Source organism: Ptychodera flava, chromosome 8 (assembly GCF_041260155.1).
Source record: "Ptychodera flava strain L36383 chromosome 8, AS_Pfla_20210202, whole genome shotgun sequence".
NCBI lineage: Eukaryota > Metazoa > Hemichordata > Enteropneusta > Ptychoderidae > Ptychodera > Ptychodera flava.
In genome coordinates this window covers 2,894,493-2,910,657 of record NC_091935.1, presented here as the reverse complement: position 1 = coordinate 2,910,657, position 16,165 = coordinate 2,894,493, and the positions used below count along the sequence as shown (strand labels likewise).

General features: G+C 37.2%; 1 long non-coding RNA gene across 1 annotated transcript; it reads left to right on the top strand.

Moving 5' to 3' along the window:
- The first annotated feature begins 5,499 nt into the window (after positions 1–5,499).
- LOC139138194 (uncharacterized) lies at positions 5,500–16,151 on the top strand. Its single transcript, XR_011553551.1, has 4 exons — positions 5,500–5,666; positions 6,100–6,248; positions 11,552–11,663; positions 14,542–16,151. It is a non-coding gene; the product is annotated as an uncharacterized lncRNA (long non-coding RNA).
- Positions 16,152–16,165: the final 14 nt, after the last annotated feature.

Genomic DNA, 16,165 nt, shown 5'->3' with positions numbered 1-16,165 from the left:
TCAGAAAACGACGAGGTACCGATCAAACCGTTAGATAAAGGAAGTGGAACAGCAGTTCTGGACACTGATAATTACATAATAAGGAAGCGTCAAAATAACTCGTCAACCAGTGACTCAGAACAAATAACAGAGAAATATACAACCTTATAACAGAAACTTACGACACAAAACATGTTGACGAGAACATATATCTATATTTCAATCTAGTGAAAACAATACGAACACTATCTTGAACACAGTAGAACAAACTCCAAGTGGGACAACAAAGGAATACAGACAATCTATCGATTATTCCAGACAATTTATCCACCGAAGACGAATTTGAGGCAAATTTTCGAAAAAACAGCGTTAAAGGATCGTAGTACTCCCCCACTTTAGAGTAGAGACTGCACTGACACTCAGATTACAGCTGTGTCTAGCCATGGCCAATCAGTTCTGTACACAAAACGGGGAATAGCGTAAAAAATACACTTTCAAATATACAAAACAATCTAAACGCAAACAATTAAGATACGAATAATGTGCGGAGTTGCTTTCCTTATTACATAAATAAATATGTAAGGGGTAATTCCTCAATTGCAACGGCAAAAGAGATTTATTACATTTATGGTTGACAAGTATTACATGGGTGATTTTTTTATTACATTTATGGTTACCATTTATTACAATTGTGGTTGATAGTGATTTTTGTTGCATTTATGAGCGATATTACATTTTTGAGTTCTCTTTATTACAATTATGGTTGATGTTACATTTATGGAGATTATTACATTTACAGAGGTTACAAAAGTCGACCCAGCAAGAGAAACCTATTACTCAATCTGATATTTTTCGGGCTATTTATTTATTTATTTATTTATTTATTTATTTATTTATTCATTTATTTATTTATTTATTTATTCTTTCGTTCTTTCACTCTTTGTTTTTTGTTGTGCCATTTATTGAGTCTCTCTCTCTCTCCTCCCCTCCCTCCTCTCTCTCTCTCTCTCCCTCCTCCCTCCCTCTCTCTCTTCTCTCTCTCTCTCTCTCTCTCTCTCTCTCTCTCTCTCTCTCTCTCTCTCTCTCTCTCTGAATATTACGTCAACTGTGCACACGGGACAAGAGGTTTGGCACGGTGTGGAATGGTGTGGTGACTGTGTGTCTTTCCGCACCGAGTCTGCCTTAGTTTCTTGGTACATGTATCAATTCAACAAATTCACTGCCTGTGATGCAAATACATGAGCCTAATAGTAATACACTTCACCCTGGGCATCTACAAAGAAGAACAACTATTGTGCTCCTACAGTAGACGTAGTCGACATCTTAGCTAATGCTTGTATAAGCCGGGAGAGGTCTGGCATAGTACGACACAAATTTCAAGATAACTTACAAAGGGCTGAAAATTATGCTTTGAAGTCTTACTAGATGTGTGCATGTAAATCACGCCATTGTAAAGCGTCCAGTTATTTTAACGTTGATGTCAGCACGTCGAAAAAATATTAAAATGGTATGGCTTACATTCTGATATGAAGTTATTGTCATTATTGTACACGCATTGAGTTTAGGAACCTTCAGTTCGAAGTTAGTGCATCTTCCGATAGTGACAGTACATCGTCGGATTAATGATTGCGAAGTGATGTTGCTTAAATCGGCAAAACACAGTAATTCAACGGTTATATGGGAGGCATTGCCGATGAGACGTATTGGGAACTAAACTCGATGGATTTTCTTGACAACAAACCTACTTAAGCGAATGGGAGATGTTTTAATTACGTTTGTGAGTGCTTCACTGCTTGTCAATTGCCACTGATGACGTCATCTCACCACTAGGTCTCCTCGACTAGAATCAAAATTAGAGTAATAGGTCAGTCAATGAAATCTCTTGAGATGTGTAAATGATACGCGCTATTACAAATAAATACAAAGTGACAAGCAATTAAGTTATCCTCGTAATGGAGTAGGGGGTTTTTGTGCCAATGACCAGAGAAGATAAAGTCTATCGTTATCATGTTCAAAAGCTAAAGAAAAGTTTGGTTGTAGTCAAAACTCGTAGTTGCATCAACCTAACTCACCGCAGTCTATCTAAGGAGTCGGTGTATATCAGATAGTTCACAAACAATCCCTTTGTTGCAAGAGTACTTCGATAATGGGTCCCGTAATAAAAAGACGCATGTACTTTTAGTCACATCGGATAAATTAATGAAAACATACTTAAAGGGCCAGTAGCTGTAACTTTTGATGATTTTTCGTTCACTGTGTCTTTTTTGTATGTCCTTTGCAAGTTCTTGCAAGAAACCCAACCTAACCCCCAGCATCTTAGATACATGCTGAGTTGTCAAGTTGAGTACCGTGTATCTCAACTCTTTGAGAGTAGAACAAAGAAACTACAGTTGAAATTAATCAAAATTAGTGAAAAAATTGTCAAAGCTACACCAACCCCTTAAACTTACGTTTATCAGATTATTTTTTCTTTTTATTTGAACCCAAGATTATGTAGTATATTTTGTTTCCCGTATAATGAGCAGTGGACAGGTAATAATCATCAAATTAAAAGCTATGTTATATCTACATTACTATGAATAAAAATAGAAACATGTCACTGCACTGTCATTAGCAAAGGCAATCTCGAAACAGATATGTACAATAGAAAAATTGAAAAGCCATAAATCAAACAAAAAGGTCCCTAAACAAGCTACCTTTAGAAAGATATCTTAGGACTGGGGATTTATTTTCGCGTTTGCTTCTATTTCATATCCATATTTTGATAGCATCGTTACTTGCAGAGGAGAGTTTTAAAATTTTCAAATACTATGCGGTGGTAAAAAATTATTTGGAGAATTCGATTTGTTTCTCGATTAATTTACAGCGTCACCATGATTATGCAATTCACGTGTTGAAAGTGAAAGTGGATTCAGGCATTATAAAAAGATAATTCACCTTCAATTAAACTTTTTTACGATTGTAAGACGTGGAAGAGAGTGCATGGCCTGGGTGGGAAAATGTAGAAAAGTATAGTTTGTCACTGAATTTAAGTAATTTTGTTCTCGTGACTAGGTGCTCAAAGTCACTGCAACCTAATTATTGTGAGCACGTAGCTGTAGAGTTTGTTTAACACAGCAAATTCTCCAAACACGAGCTTCAATATTGGCAATGTGTCGTGTTTCTTGGCTGTTGTGCACACCATTCACAGAATATTCGCCCCACGCAAACCAAATATATGTCCCTGCTTGATGCGATGAAAAAGGCTTAAAGTAATAAAAAGAATGCAGTTTACACCGACCCTGCAAATCTAAATGACCAAAGGTTCGTTTGGCACGAATATAATTATATATTTTACTTGTATTGCATGTAAAACATTATCTCGCTAAAAGTCTTTCAGAAATTCTTCATTTTTTGTCAACCGACAAATCCGCCAAGACCATATACAAAGTCTTTGGAGCTTCAATCATAGCAAAAACTGTCACAATAATTTTTAATTTGGTTCAGCAACATTTTGTATTTTGAAACATATCAAGACACATGAATGATGACATGGACATTGACTTTTAAAATGTGTGATGAGTTTCCAGATCAGATACAACGGCTACATCGATGCTGTCATATCGTATTTGTTAGACCCAGCGTGAAGAATAGCATGGACAAATTAATTGTGTCGAGAGAATCTTGATTAAATTTGTAGTCTATTCTAAAAAACTAATTCAGCGAAATAATGTAATCGTTTTGACAAACACATCTCATGTTAAATTGATATGTGAACTTTAATCTCTGGTGCACTTCGGGATTTGTTCAAGGGTAGGCAGGGAATCTCTAGGCTCTTTTAATCCCAGGTTTCCTAAAGAATTACATTTTTCATTAGGAGGGACTAAGAAGATGTTTCTTTTGTGAAGGAGAGACACGGCTTTGTAAACATCCTCATCCTGATTTCACGGAAAACCTATCCATTGATCATTTGAGACCATGTTTCTTTGAAAGTGGCTCGAGGGAACGGTTCTCAGTGTAGAAAATCTGTAGCAATGGCAACGGATACAGGTGTTCCGTTAGCAGTAATGGGGCAATTTTAAGCTATTCAAAAGCTAGTGTGACATCGCAGAGTGGGGAAACGAGAGCTGAAAATATCACAGAGCATGTACTGAAAGACACAAACATGATTTCTGATGTCCATTTTCATTATTTCATGTGGCAAAGACAAGATTTAAAGGTTGTCTTCATTCTCCTGTAAATCTCTCTACTCTCTGCTTATTATATCTTTCAACTTGGACATACAGTTTTTGTCGATTTTAAGAACAATTTCTGCATGTTTGATACTGTGCCTGCATGCCTATCACGATAATATCCCTTGAATATATGAAAAATACCTGTATCATTAGTCAATGATAGTGGACGTGGGATCCCTTTTATAGAAAACCTGCGCATGCATGTACCTGATATAAGTGGAAGCGAAGAGAGAAAGAAGTGTAATGATGATATTAATGTGAATTTTAGTATCATTATGCCATAATTAATTACTTTCATCTTGTAGTTCTATGACAATAAACGTCAAGATGGTAGGGGGATCTTATCAATAGTAGAAGGTGATTATATAAATATATAAAATTCTTCCAGCGATAAGCAAATGTATCGTTGGCGTTAAGTTAGATGGGTCAGATAGAGGAAATGTCATCCATACTGACTTTTACCTCTGACATTTCTCAACTAATTTAACAATTTTATTTATGTATTTGGCCAGGCAAGATGGTCAGATTGGGAAAAGGTGTTTATTTCATTATACACAAATGCTTCATCTTTCTCTGGGTAAGATAGATCACAAATATAGTATAACACATATATATTTACAAAATCGAAAACAGTCAACGTGAGAGTCAAATATTAAGACAAATTACAAAGATATGATTTGTGGTATGTCGAATGGAGTGAGCACACCACGTTCCAACTATATCGCCACACAGGATTTGGTCGCGTTTGAAGATATTTCTCTGGTTATAATACAAAACACTGAAACAGAGATGCGTTTAATGGTCAACAGCACATGCTGGCTTCTGAAAGAGAATGTGTAGGGGACAGTTTTCCTCTCGAATAACTCCGATTTAAAGTGTAAAAAGAAATTTATTTGTCGATGAAAATTCTGCATTCTCCGATGTTTGTGTGTGCGTGTGTGTGTATATATATATATATATATATATATATATATATATATATATATATATATATATATATATATATATATATATATATATATATATAATCAATAAAACGACACCTGGGTGTAAAAACAAGTGGAAAAACCGGTCTGAAATTATTCGATAAGTACTCGAGACAGTTTCCCTGGGAACCATAACCATCAACAAACACAGCGGCTAGCCACAATTTGTTCCAATGTCGTGCCCAAAGTTGGAATGTTATAATTATCAAACCGATCACCTCCTATACCTTCAGAGCAACATCCATCATCGCTAATCGCATAATGGGAAAATTCTACGAAACCCAAATGTCAACCAAAGTCGGCACGTCCAATCAGGTAACAGTTATCGCATAAAAGCTTTTCATTGTGTCTCAGTGACGATTTACGTCCGTATAGTTGTACTGTGGACTGTCAGTACAGATGTATCGGCTTTACAGGATGCATTCAATGCTATCACTTTTCTTTGTGATATTATTACTTGTCCTGATAACAGAGTCTGTGAAGACAGGTAAGATGTTTATAGACCACACATTTCGGATGCAATTACCTCCAACTCTGTCTAATTGTGTCAATAGAGTGCAGGCGTGTTAGTATGGCTGTTTTCGTGCTGGCTTTCGTTGTATATACTTTGGGCTGTGTTTGGCTTCAAAGCAGGGCAGTTTTGACATTAGTTCAGCGTGTTTACTTTATTCACACTCAATTTACCTGTGGGTGTGTAAACAATCTGGCATTTACTCTTCGACTTTTAATGAAAACGGAATTCCGACGTGCTTTAAGGTATAACCTTACTTTGTTGAGTTTTAAGTCTCTCTCTCTCTCTCTCTCTCTCTCTCTCTCTCTCTCTCTCTCTCTCTCTCTCTCTCTCTCTCTCTCTCTCTCTCTCTCTCTCTCTCTCTCTCTCTCTCTCTCTCTCTCTCTCTCTCTCTCTCTCTCTCGTGTAGGTCTCGGTGTCGTTGTGGAACTTCATAAAGCAAGACAAGTTGACGAAAACGAATCCGAGGTGTGCTGGGTGTCTCAGCGAGGTAGTAAAGAAGAATGCAAGTCGGATTGTTTAGGACATGCCTGTTGTGACGTCATGGAAGTGTACTCTGTAAGTTACATTTTGGTATCTATGTATTCATGTCTTTTTGTGGTAACATTGTGCACATGAATGTACAAGATGACACTGAAGGAGTTCCATCAATGCAAAAAAAGAAGAAAAAAGAAAATTTGATGCCATGGCTGTAAATATTATTTTCAGTGATAATGCTCCCACCCTAATCCATTGCTTTGTCTGTACAATGGTTAAATGCATGACAATTAATACTCTTTTTCACACCTCTTGGACAGATACCGATCGAGATAATCAGTCAAGTATTCATTAATATCCCTAGTATGTTGTAATTAAAGTAATTAAGATCAAAGAGTGGTAGACAAATCAACGCTGCAATTGTCATGTTCGCTCTCACAATATAATGGATATCATCCCAGCATTAAGATTAAATTTGTTGTGATAAACATCTTCATTGTTTATTTAACTATACTAGCTCTCATATCGTTTTGATGAGCACGTACGACACTTGTAATTTTCGATCCGCGGCCTAGGCTTTTTTTAATTTAAAAACCTAGGTTAGGTTTTATTCATGATCGTGTGGACTTTCAAGTTTACAAGATAATCACGGATCAAGTTCACGGAGACTAGCATGTTGAGCGTTAATCTCGTAATTAAATTACCGAATCATATCTGGTTTTCGCTCATTATGTCAATGTATATAGGTCGAGTACGTGTTGTGTTTGCAACAACGAGTGTAAGCACAGGTCTGCTGGGCGTAAATAGTCTAAGAAATATTATTATTAATATTAAAATCATATTCATGATATATGAATATTTAAAAAATCGTTGTGTTATTTCATACTTGAAAGATTACTTAACGAGTATGAAATATATTTGACATTGCAGTCTACACCCACATACGAAATAGTGTAAGTACAGGGTGTGTATAAAATGGTATACTTAACACTATATTAGATGCACCGTAGACTGCCATGCCAAACACAATTCATACACGTTCAGTGATTTATCAAGTATTGCAGAGCAAAGAGGAAGCTCAATCCTTATAAATACTGAAGGGGTTTATTAATGATATTCATAATTCATAATTATAGTTTTAATAATAATATTCCTTAGACTATACACGCCTAATAGACCAGAGTGTATGAGAGGTGATGAAAATTGTATGTATGTATGTTTGTTTGTTTGTTTGAATGATGCCTTTCATAGTTGAAGTTTCAACTCAACGATTGGTCTGTATTTTATGTAGCTTGCATATAATGACATTGCCGCCTGTGGAGATGCAGCGGTTAATTGGCGCCTTTGTCGTTCATGTTGATCTGCCGAAAGAAGTCTGATTAAAATGAAATTCACACGCTTCTCTAAGAGCTTTCTTGTTCTTGTTCGTTCGGTGTCTAAATTATCCTACGAAGAGTGTTTTGAAATCTCACGCAATCTCAGTGAATACAAGTCGGCCCCTCCGGGATTGCTGGACTGTAGATTGATTATTCTGTCGACGTCATCTACGTGACGTCATTAGTCAGCGATACGATACTCGCTTTAATAGCTCTGGTATTTTCGTTAACTTTTTTCTAATATATTTTCCTGAAGATACCGATTTAGATTGAACAGCTCGCCTGTTCAAACACGATACATTCTGTAGAGAATTTGAATACAAGCATGGAGCGATTCTCGACAAACTTCATTGACTTTGGAGTACCAATAAAAGACGTATTTAGATTTATTTCAGTAATTATACCGTCATATAAATGAGAAACAAGACCGAAGTTTTGATGAATATTTGAGCACTTTAGAAAAGAAATTTGTTCCGTTGTTCGAGGAATTATTGGATTGCTAACGAACTGCATCATCACAAATTTCCTTACTGAACATATATAACCTGTAATGATAAAGAAAACATACCGCATTTTGCGTGGGGGATAATACAAATATGTTGTTAATCTTTTCCGTCTTTAAAGAACATAGTTTGTCGCAAAGTGTATGAGGTAGACTTTTTTGCTCGAAAAAACTACGTCACAGAAAATGGTGTGCAGTTTGGGAGGGGTGTCTGGCTGGGCGTATGTACAATTATGCACATCCAGAATTTACTATTCTGGCGCCATATATCAAGATATATGTAGGCCTGATCTTCAAGTTATATATTCATAAATTATATACATGTTCATGTGTCACATATTCATTTAATATTCCCTTGTTATGTTTGTTGTTCAATTGATGTAGATCACACATACAAATCGTCGCAGCACATATTCGTGTTTGCTTTTACGTTTGATGACGTTTTGTTTCAATTTCTATACAATTTTCCTGTCTCTCTAGACCCAACTTTCACACTTTTGATGAACACATTCGTACATTTTGTCGTTTGGGTGGATGGGGGCAGGGTCATAATTTCAGGAGGACCAGATATGTTCGGTCGTATGTGCCTATTGTATCGATTCAGGTGATTCGTCGTCTTTATACGTCATGTCAGGTGTTTAACGATAAGCATACAGCGGCGAATGGAAATAAGTTCCCTTGCGCCTTTCGTTGCGGCTACAATTACTACTCCCTTCCTTTCAAGATGGAAACAAAGATATTGAAGGAGTTTTATCTTACAGTGGCTGTACAGACGAGAAAACGTCGACGTAAAGGCGGTTCAAATATAGGTTATCTAACGAGACAAATTATCAGGCCGCATTTTTATCATTTGCCAAGATCAATAAGGCAGCACTCGTCTCGAAAGTGAAAGACTCAAACTTCAGCTCAAACCAAGAACGCTGTCATTCATTCTCTTTCTAAATCAAGAATAAAAACCAGGGCTCACTTTCCAAATTTAGGTACCACAGAAACAAATGACATTAAATTTATTGATATTTGAAATTGAAAATGACTGCCATCCCTTGTTAACTCTATGAGAAAACATACATTTTTTATTTTCACAAAAATAAGACAATGAAAAGTTTTAATTTCGTTACTCCTTACTCCACGAACTTTAAAACGAGGCCACACAAGTGGTAAATTAGCAAAGTACTGTGTAAATTTGACGGTCCGACTATCTGTCCCCAAGTCGCATTCTACCTTAACTTATCGTCATGTAACTTCATAAAGAGAGAGCTATGAAGTGCCCATAGGTGCTGAATATATTTGTTCTCATTTTAGCCCACTTATAACAGTCTTACAAGACAGCTGCAGCATCTCAAAAATCACATCGAGGCGAAAATTAAATCTCAGAGGCAAAACTTTCGATTTGACATTTAGATGAACTGATGATTAAATGTCTATGAGCAATGTAATGATATTAACCTGCACTCGGGGACACTACAGATTAGGAATTGTGACTTCCTCTATTAATTACACAGCTCACATGGCCACTTTCCTGCCAAGTTGTAAGATAAGCGGGCTATATATTTCATATTATCATCATTAATCGTCCCATCTTTGCAGTCTCACCAAGCCCCAAGAGTGCAGACACGTTCCAAATCATTCGGTTTATAAAATTGCATTTGCACTTCATCGTGCTGGATTTTTGAAATGAAACTTTCTCTGTTCGTTGTTGTTTATCGTGTGTAGAGTTGTTCATGACGATAATTCAGATTGGCACCTTATTAATTAACGATGAGTGAATTGTCCGTTTACGGGCGGGGAGTGGGCGAGCTAGCTAGAAAGCCGGTGACTGTGATTGCTGCAGGTATCGGACGCCAGTATAAAACTCTATTCGGTGGATTTGCAATGCCCTTCGTGATCTCTTTTCATTGGATGGGTTAAGATTAGATAATCCCTGAACAAACTAATTTAAACCGTTGACAGCCGTATCACGGGCCGTTTTGGCCTGTAATGTGGCTTTTAATTTGACCTTTAATATCTCTCGTAGTCACAAAACACACCACGTACTGAAATAGTGCCCTTGGCACACGTCTCTAATACTTGCACTGGCACAGATCTGACAAGTCTCAGCTGGATAGACTATGATGTAAGTTAAAAATACAAAGAACGGCAGAAGGTCCATTCGAGGTCACTGAGCAACAACATACAGCTATTGGGAAAATCAATTTTAACAGTGTTGTACCCGAATTCTCTGTATCTTATCATATGACTAAACTGTGATGTTTCTGACAGTTATTGCAGACAGTTATTGCAGACAGATATGAGAAAATAATTGTATGGATACCGGTACATACAATCAATTCATTCTATCTAACTTTGTTGTCCATCAAACGAGGGGCCATAAAATGAATGCCACACTATACTACAGTACAGTACCGTACAGTACAGTACAGTACAGTACAGTACAGTACAGTACAGTACAGTACAGTACAGTACAGTACAGTACAGTACAGTGCAGTACAGTACAGTACAGTTCAGTACGGCACGGCACGGCACGGTACGGTGCGGTACGGGTACAGTGCAGTGCAGGGCAGGGCAGTGCACTACACTACACTACACTACACTACCACTACACTACACTACACTACACTACACTACACTACACTACACCACACCACACCACACCACACCACACCACCACACCACACCACACCACCTACACTACACCACACCACACCACACCACACCACACCACACCACACCACACCACACCACACCACACCACACCACACTACACTACATACTGATATACCAACATACTGAAAAAGACTGAATACTCACTATCACGGATAAAATGTGTTATCCATTCAGGCATCAACACTGCAGCCATAGGGAATGTAGAAAATTTACAGTACATTGCGAAAAGAAGGGAATAATAGCTGGTAGAAAACTGTTGTACATGTTACACAAACATTGGTAAAAGCTGGCATTGAAATAGCAGAGGGAACTAAAGATCGTTCTTGAGAATTTTCTTTGGCGATGCGTCCGAAGTCGACCCGATGGAAGTGGCCGTTGTCACCTGGATTGTTTTCCTCATCAAGTTCCCTGTCAAGGGCCAATGACACACGGTTTCATGTGTTTGAAACTGCAGTAACAATCTTTCCTGTCATATTGACGGATTGCCACTCTACACTATCAACTTATTTTGACCGCCCTATTAAAATGATTGTGCAAATTTCAAACATTTCTGTTACATATGGATGACAATATTCTGCTCGTTGAAAATTAATGATTTACAGTACGATCTCTCCATGGCTACTGACAATTTGCATATCAAGAACGACTTGAAAATTTCGGCACAGTTATTCTACAGGATAGAGTTCATCAAGTTTTCGAATGAATAGCATCGTCTTAAGCGTCTCACTACTGTTGTACAGTCGTATATATCCCGTATGAATTGTCTTACTTTAAGTACTTCCATGACTACACAATCCGATATAACCTTGTTTTTTAATGACTGTTTGCTTATCCTATTTCAGGCCTTCCGGGGCATCAGGGTGTTCCCTATTTATTCCTGTTACGCTCACAAGATGACGTCCGGCAAAATTGCGTTGAAGAACTGCAGCACTCGCTGTCCCGTTGAAATTTGGTGTAAGTATTCCGCAAGTCGCTCAAAGAAGAAGGGAAATCAATGTCCCCATCTACACTAACAACACAAAAAACCTTGACGGGAGAAACATTTTAATCATTTCATAATTTCATAATTATTACAACTATTGTCTCGGTTGAGCAGATGTACTTGGCTTCATCGCCAGGGAATGTAACACGTATTTCAGTGAGAATCCGATTTAAGTTTGAAACGAAACTACCTTTTGATGAAAACTGTGTTTACTGAATTGAATTACAGTTTGACGCTTGATTCGACAATCTGCAGACTGCTCTACGTAGAGAACTCGCGTTCACAAGCTCTTTCCGATCCTTGCATTCAATCTATGAACCAACTACAGAAGCAATTGCTGAGCCAGCTCGAGCTGTGTAAATATATGTTCACCCATTTGCTCGTTTGTATACGTTTACACTGCAATGGCATTATTTTGAAGACTCGTTCAATCTTCAATCCCAGATGTAAGCTTATATACCAAGTTGCTAGTAATGCGTGAAGAGGTTCGAAAGTTTTCGCAGAGGGCGTCCATACATACGTACCCGCAGAGATATGATGGTTATAATGATTGGTGACGAACCCATCGATTCTCACTATAGTACAAAACGGGAACTAAATTTTACTGCGATAGGCCTGAATAGACTAAGCAACCGTGCAAAATTCACGGTAATACAGAGCACTTCCATCTAGGTCACAATTTTGTGCTACTTTGATCGAACACCATCTATCCATCTCCAGTAACAACCCTCTCTTGATCATAAGCTTACAGGTATGATCGATGTTTGGGAAAAGTAAAATAGGCGCTTAAATCACTCTGATTGAAATCATATTTACAGATGGTGACATTTCAAAATTTCCACGTCTTTTGCCTCTTGCTTGGCTGTATTCGCCTCTACATCTCAACAACTACCACGGAGGGGCGCTTTGCTGTAGTCCTCTTTATCTCAAAAACTACCATAGAGGGCGCATGCTATCTCTGCGACCAATCCTTCACACAGTACAAAGTGTTTTCATAAATAAGGGACTGGTCAGTTTCTTCGGCCGGGGGGGGGGGCGGTGGATTATTTTTTGCCGACGTCAAAAAGTGGCTGACCCCCCCCTATTCCAAATTTTGAAAACAGGGTGACCCCCCTATTCCAAATTTCTAAAACAGGGTGAACCCCCCCCCCCCGGGCGCGACAAAGGTAAAACAAAAGATGGACATAAATTATATATATATATATATATATATATATATATATATATATATATATATATATATATATATATATATATATATATTTTACATTTTACATATATTTATATTTTAAATAGTCATTCTATGTTTTAGTGAAATTGTTGACATGTCAGTTGTAAGATAGGAATTTCAAAGTGTCAATCTTAAAGTTTAAATACAGTACATTTTGAATGAGCTGTATTTTGAATGAGCTGTGAATGTATTTCACACTTTCTCTGCTTAACCAGATGTCCTGAACTGTTGTACAGAAATGGATGTCAATCATTAATATCAAAGAGGAAAAGCAGTGAATCAAAAACTTTGATGGGTGTTAAGACTTGCCAACCATCCAATTAAATCTACTGAGGAGCCATAGAGAGCTTTTTTAGCCAAATTTGATGTGTACAGTGTCTGAGAGGACCTTTCTTGTGTAACATTGAAACCATAAAAGCACAGCTAATAATGACAAAACTGCCTTTTTTAACTGTTATTTTGTTCATAAAAAAGCATCTTTCTACAGAAAACCTGTGAAACAAAGGAAAATAATTGCATCAATGAGAAGGAAAGATATCTTGTCATTTTTCTATCTCTAAAATAAGTCACTGTATCAAATATATATTGTGAAATATTTGTGCATGTTGCTTTCTCATACTGAATTCTCATAGAGAGAACAGAAAAGTATCAGGAATTTGTCATCCTTTTCATATGAAATGCAGATTTCATAATGGTACACTTTCACTTAGCAAACATCAAGATATCTCTGAAAGTATGGCGCCCGAAGGGCGCGCCAAAAAATATGAAACATCCTGATATCTCTGATATATATGCCTTGTATATTAAAGTCATGCACCTGAAGGGCATGCTGAAAGATGTATGATATATTAAAGTAATGAACTTGAAGAGCACGCTGAAAAATATTGAACATACAGATATCTCTGATGTATGTATGCTTGATATGTTAAAGTTGGGCGTGCTGAAAAATATGACTGATTATTAAAGTTACGCGCCCGAAGGGCGTGCCGAAAAATACAACTGAATGATGAATTTTGTGGCTGACACTAGCATTTTAGGCAATGATGAGCCTGTGTCAAAATTCAAAAACACACTGACCCCCCCTATTGGGCATTTCAAAAACATGGTGACCTCCCCTATCACCAAAGTCAAAAACAGGGTGACCCCCCCATGAATCCACCGCCCCCCCCCAGGCTGAAGAAACTGACCAGTCCCTAAGATCGTTTGGAGATTTTGGACCGGTATAATCGTAAACTTATTTCCTAGACATCAACTATGGTATTTTGCGGCCTTTTGTACTTGAACCAAAGAATAACAAACAAACAAAAAACAAACACATAAAGTGAGCTATTGTATATGGGAAGGTGATTAACGAGTGTCTGTCTACAAATCATATTTGTCGTTATCTTTTTGTCAGTTTTTTTCAACTGGTTTGGTTATGTATTTATTCGTTTGTTGTTCCTCCCTTTTTAATACATTCTGTTCCTTCTTTCGTTTTGTCTCTACGTTGTCTGTCACTTTGTTTGTTAGTTTACTTTTTCGTTATTCAGCTCACAGTCAGGCTGAGGCTTCTATTGTTTAACAGAATCTCCTCCGAACATTGCTACCACCTATGACCTACGACCTTGTTATTTTTGCAGACAAACCCGATTCGTATGAATCAATCATGCCAGTAGAGTTTGAATCCGAGTTTCTCGAAGATTAGAAGAAATTGTTAGAAGTCTTGTTAAAAGTTTGCAAGCGGTAATGCAATCAACCTTGGAAGAGCTGATCGACGGATTGAAAGTTACAACACAGGAGTTCTAAGAACTGAAGAGAGACAATGCATTCGCAAAGTAATCGCCTTCTGTAATCCATTAAAAGAGCTTGAACACTTGTCACGAAAATGAGCAATAAACGAGAGCATGCTTGCTGGCTGAAGAGTGAGAATGATACATTTTGAGCAGCAATTTGTCAAAAAAACAATTAGCGTAATAAACCATAGACTGTTTTTCTCTCGAGTCTATGAATAAACTAATGATAAGAAAAACAATTGGTAACTGCATCTTGCCTTTGTGTGTACAGTCATTCAGATACATTTTATAATGATTTGTTTGTGATGACAGATGGTTTTACAGTTATCTTTCCGCAACCAAATTTTACTCCATTTACCGATGTCTGCATGCTGTACAGATAAGGGAGGACATACAAATGATGAGAGAATGTAGAATAAAAATGAGGAGGAAAATGTACAGTCGATAAAATGACAGAGGTATAAAATTCTTACAAAATACAACAAAAGTAACACAATTTAAACAATTATTCTTCCGAAATCAGAACTAAAGACTACGTTGCGGAGATCTACACATTGAAGTACCATATGAGGCAGTCTCTAATGATTCATTGGTTGTCCCTATTGATGCACTTCCAGTGTATCTGGTGTATGAAGTTCAATCTTTTGGTACCTCCATGGTTTAATGAAGCACATTGACCTGCAAGTGTCTCAAGAAGTACACTGACTTGGCTTTGTTTGCTGCTTGATTCTCACTGACCTGCCAATCCGGAATTATGACAAAGGCTGATATGATATTTCTCTGTTCATTGAAGCATACTAATCTTGTACATTAGATAGCTTTGATGCAAATAGACCTGATGTCATTCCCAGTGAAGTACTCTAACTTGCCTCTGTTCAATGACACACACTAATCTATCATTTTGATCAATGAAGCACATTTATTTTGTATATCATGATCGATGAAGCACACTGTTCTGCTATTATGCCAGATCCAGTACACTGATTTCTGATTTGCCTAGGGTCCCTGTTTAATGACAGCCACTATCAAGCACACAAATTTGGTAAACTCTGTTCATTGATGCACATTAATTTTACATGTTCAATGAAGTACACTGACTTGCCTCTGTTCTTTGTTCAATGATTACAAATGCTCTACCATTGTGGTTTGTGAAACACACCAATATCATATTTTTTATTGAAGTTCACTGATCAACAGTTTTTTGATGATGAACTACACTGATATGCTGTTCTTTTCATTTCATAAAGCACATTGAGTTTTTTGCTTTTCATTTAAGCACACCAGTGCACTTATTAATATCTCATTTAATAATGGGAATTCTTTTGAAATCTTAGAACTGGTAGGCAGTGTGTATCAACTGATCCATCATTACGATGGCCTGGCATGGTAATTCATTGCTTTGTTTATGTTCTGTTCACTTCATACGTGTACATATATTAATAAATATACACCAAGATCAAATGGTAATGAA